This window comes from Vombatus ursinus, unplaced genomic scaffold, assembly GCF_900497805.2.
Source record: "Vombatus ursinus unplaced genomic scaffold, bare-nosed wombat genome assembly UNPS02014808.1, whole genome shotgun sequence".
NCBI classification, from domain to species: domain Eukaryota; kingdom Metazoa; phylum Chordata; class Mammalia; order Diprotodontia; family Vombatidae; genus Vombatus; species Vombatus ursinus.
The window spans coordinates 4,617,624-4,622,754 of record NW_020954586.1 but is presented as its reverse complement, the minus strand read 5'-3'; positions in this window follow the sequence as shown (position 1 = coordinate 4,622,754).

Genomic DNA, 5,131 nt, shown 5'->3' with positions numbered 1-5,131 from the left:
GGGGGGGGGGGGGGGGGGGGGGGGGGGGGGGGGGCAAGGTAGAGTTTCAACCTGAACTCTGAAGGGAGTGGACCAAGAACCCAACCAAGAGACCGGTGGGGCTCCGTCGAGCCCCATGGGCAGAACTGGGGGAGTCTCGCCAGAACACTGACTTTGAGCAGCAGCAGGGCTTTGCAGACCGAACACCAAAGCAATGATCTCAGATGCTACCTAATTCTCCACACCCGTGCCAAGCCATCAGCCCAACCTGAGACTCAGAATAATGGGATCTGCCTTATTGGGCACCTACTTGTGCCTCTAATTTCCCCACACTGGGATTCTAGGCACCGGAACTGTCTTATATGTCCTAGACTAGATAAGAGATACTCCCAGAAGAAGGGGGCGTAGGCTGGGCTCCGCTTTGAGTACAAGGTGAATGTTAAAGGCTGGGAGAGGGAGCTGACCTAGGACTTCAGTTAGATGACCCCTGAGGTCCCTTTCAGGCTCAGTCTGTCAGTCTAGGAGGCTCAAGTGAGACAATGTAGCTAAGGAACTATACACGTGCTGCAGCTCCTCCCCCTCCTCCTTCTCACGATTTCGTTGGTCTAGAGAACTCCCAGTCTGGAAACTCCCTCTAAAATGTATATTTGCACCTGTTTTTCTAGTTATAATTTAGAGGGCTGCCTGGGGCACTGGGAGGTAGTGACTCTCCCAGGGTCCTACAGGCAAGTTACATCAAAGGCAGAACTAGAACTCAGGTCTTTCTGGCTTTAAGGCCAGATCTCTCAGGCGGTGGCAGCAGAAAAGTAACCAGTTCATGTGATGCTTTAAGGTTGCGAATAATGAGACAGTCCCAGCTCATCTAGTCCAAGCCTCTAATTTGAAGGAGGAGGAAGCTGAGACCTGGGAAGGTGAAACGTGTTGTCTGAGGTCATTAGATTGCAGGACCGTTGTTCACAGATTTAGAAGTGAAGGGACTTAGGAGGCTGGCTCATTCAACTCCTTCGTTTTACTGAGAAGGAAAACGAGGACCGGGGAAGTGAGGTCTCACAGCTAGTAAGTATCTGAGGCAGAATTCAAACCCAGGTCAGCCTGACTCCAAGTCCACCACCCCACATTCCTCTCTAGCCACCAGGGGTGAGCCCTGTTCTGCTGTCTGACTGGGGCAGCCCTGTTTCAGGCGGGAGAAGGCGGCTGAGGAAACCAGCAGGGTTTGGGGAAGGTTACTGGGTATTCATCGGTATTGCTGACAGACAGGGAAAAAACACAAGGAAATTCTAAGTAGGTCACTTCTGGGAAGAGGAGGGGGATGAAGGGTGCAGTGACAGCCAGAGGCAAGGGCCAGGGGCGGTGGGGGGGGCATGGCAGCTGACCCCAGCTGCACTGGCTTTCATACCAGTTTCCACTGTTGCCATGACTACCCTGCTCCCCCCTCCCCCTCCCCTGACTGGGCAGCCATCCCATTTCTGGAATAACAAAGGGTGGGGGTGGGGGAGGGAAAAGGTCCTCCAGTCCTGGGTTTTATGAGTGTGTGTGTGTCTGTGTGTATAGGAGAAGGATCTGGGGTGATTCAACAGTCGTCTTTAGGGCCACCCTGTGGAAGGGTGGTTAGTTTTATTTTCTTTGGCCCCAGGGGGCAGGACCAGGAGCTAGGGAGGGGAACCTACAAAAGGACCAGGTGAGGCTTGCATCAGGAAGCATACACCCCAGTGCAGGCTGGATGACTCTCATTGTTGGGGATGTTGTGGTGGGAAATACTGTCCAGCGTGGGACTGGATTAGACACCTTGGAAGCCTTCCAGCGCTGAAAGTCTAGGCTTCTGTATTGGAACTCACATGGCCAGGGCACTGGAGCATCACAGGTGAGTACCTACATGTCAGCCTGCAGGGTGCCCAGTACAGGGCATTCTAAGCTATTGTGCTCACTAGGAGGTGTGGTAGAGAGCGTGTTGGATTTAGAAGAACCGAGATAGAATTCTGACTCAGACACTTACTAGCTGTGTGGCCTTGAGCAAGTCACTTAACTGCCATCTGCCTCAGTTTCCTGATCTATAAAATGGGGACAATAGCACCTATGTTGCAGGGCTGTTGTGAGGATCAATGACATATTACAAAGGAAACTTCAAACTTTAAGCCATCATCACTATCAGCTAGTGGTAATGATTGGTTTGAGGGGCAAGACGTGCCTAGACTTAAAATATAGGGTTCCCATGAAGAAACAATTTGATTCAACCAGCATTCATTCAGTGGCTACTATGTGCCAGGCACTGTGCTTGGTACTGGCAAAACCAAGACAAAGAGTGAAACAGCCCCTCCCTCAAAAAACTTACATTCTGTTGTGAGGGTGGGGGGTGGATAATATGAACACTGAACATCAAAGGCAAACTTGGATAATATGTTTATAGAAAATGAAATGCAAAATGTTTATCAAGTAATTTTCAGATGGAGGGCACTAAGAATTGTGGGCATCAGGGTAGGTTCCTTGTAAGAAGGGGCCCTGACTGGAAAAACTTCTATGAAGCGATGCTGAGTGAAGTGAGCAGAGCCAGGAGGACATTGTACACAGTAACAGCAACACTGTGTGGTGATCAGCTATGACGGACTCAGCCCTTCTCAGCAATACAGTGACCAAAGACAATTCCAAAAGACTCACGATTGAAAATGCCGTCCCCATCCAGACTAAGAACTATGGAGTCTGAACGCACACTGAAGCACACTATTTTCTCCTTTTTGTTTCTTTTTTCCTCGTGGTTTTTCCCTTTTGTTCTGATTCTTCTTTCACAACATGACTAACGTGGAAATATATTTAATATGATTGTGCATGCATAGCTTATATCAGATTGCATGCTGTCTTGGGAAGGGGGGAGGGGGGAGGGAAGGGAGGGAGAAATATTGGGAATTCAGAATCTTATAAAAGTGAATGTTAGAAACTAGGAAGGAAGAAAAGAGGGGGCCTTGAGCTAAACATTATGGATTCTACAAGACAAAGGGGAGGAGGAAGAGGGGACAGCCTATGCAAAGGTCTGGAGGTGGGAGTTGGCATGTTGTAAGTGGGAATGGCAAGCAGGCCAATTTGCTGGGAACATGGAGAGTCCTGTGCAATAAAAGGAGGTTGGGAATGAGTTTTTTTTGTTGTTGTTAGGCAATGGGGTTAAGTGACTTGCCCAGAGTCACACAGCTAGTTAAGTGTTTTGTGTGTGAGATCGGATTTGAACTCCTCCTGAATCCAGGGCTGGTGTTCTATCCACTACGCCACTTAACTGCCCCAGGAATGAGTTTTGTGAAGCACTTTAAACGCCAAACAGGCGAGTCCATATTTTATTCTAGCAGCAACAGGGAGCCATAAGAGTTTCTTGAGTGAAATTTGACTGCTTTAAATCCATATTGATTAATCAATCAGCAGGCATTTATCAAGTACTTACTGTGTGCCAGATGAAGTTGGCATGGTACAGTGAAGGGAGTCTGAGCAATTTTGTCCTGGACCCCCCCCCCCACCGGACAAAATCTATGGTAAAGTCTATGGGCCTCTTCTGAGAACCATGTTTTTAAATGCATAAAGTAAAATACAGAGGAGTACAAAGGAAATCAATTACACTGAAATCCAGTAATCAAAAATATTTTTTTTAAAACAATTTCATTGTCTCAAGGTTAGTAGCCTCAGTTGAATGGATAGAGAGATAACTTGAAGCTGGGATGACCTGGGTTCAAGTCTCCCCTCTGACCCACGCTGGCCATGTGACCCTTGGTGAGTCCCCTGGAGCCTCAGTGCTCTGGGCACTGCAGAGGAGGTGCTGACCAGCACGTGTAAAGCGAGTTTCTTCATTTGGGAGTTCTTTTTATACCAGTTATTAAAATCATATCTCTAGTCCTTAGCTCTACGTGTCAGTTGCTGTGCTGATCTGGGCCTTCTTGGGGAATCTTGCCCTGATACTGACTCACTCCTACGCCCAATGGCTCTACTCATCTCTCGTGACTCCCCAGACCAAAGCGGCCATCTCTGGCCCCTACTCTGACATCTGTCCTCTTGTTCAAACATAGGCTCATCAGGGACAGGCACCGTCTCATTTCTGTATCTGTATTCTTAGAGCCTGGCACAGTGCCTGGCACAGAGTAGGCACTTTTCATCAGCTCATTAAGCAAGGGAATGACATGGTCAGACCTCTGCTGGCAGCTATATGAATCAGGTGTCAGGGCTTGGATTTGAACCCAGATCCTTTTCCTTCAAGAACCAAGGCTCTTCTGAGGCCCTGTATAGTCCCTTGCCGTTGTTTCTTAAAGCCTTGAAGTATGCTGCTTGCTTATAGTGAAAGGAGACTTTAATACAATCTATCACCTCGGTTGACAATGGAAATGAACTATGGCCTAACTCAATTAATTTGCTCCTAGTGGCACTGGAATTTGTTTATGGAATCTGATGACAGTTCAGACTCAGAACAGGGAAGCATGGCACTCAAGGCTCACTGTGAGGAGGGCATTCATGTGGAGCTGTCCACAGACAAGTTCTGAAACATGGTCTAGCTCACAGAGTGGCTTCCAGGAGGATGGCACCAAGCACCTTGGCGGGGAGGCCCTAACATGGTCTGACATTATCTGCTGATGACAACAGGTTGAGCAGTCCAAGGTCACTGAGAACAGAGGTCATGTGGAGGTCAGCATGGTCATTAATCACGGGCAAACTGAAGTACAGGGGACGGACCCAGCATTCCTCTGGAGAAGGGGCTGGGATATGCAGAAGGACAGAGTGTGTCTGTGTTTGGAGGGATTAACAGGAAAGATGGGAGGAGGGGGGGAAGGGACAGAGAGAGGAAGAGAAGGATGGAAGAGGAGAGAGAGGGAGGGAGGGAGAGAGAGAGAGGGAGGGAGGGAGGGGAGAAGGGAGGAAGAGACAGAAAAAGAGGGAGAGATTTCAGTTTTGACTTTGGTCTCCATTTCCTGGTGATAAACTCTGACAAAAAACAGGGAATTGATTTGAAGCTTTCAGAGGCTTCTGGGAGGGGACTGTGTGTCATTTAGATCTGGTAGGGAACTTACATGGATCCATGGAAGGAACCAGGAGAGGTGAGTGTGCCTTTGAGGACTATAGAATCTTAACATTTTTTATTGGTATCTCTTATTTTTACATAATTTTCAGCTCCCAAAATATTTCTTACCCC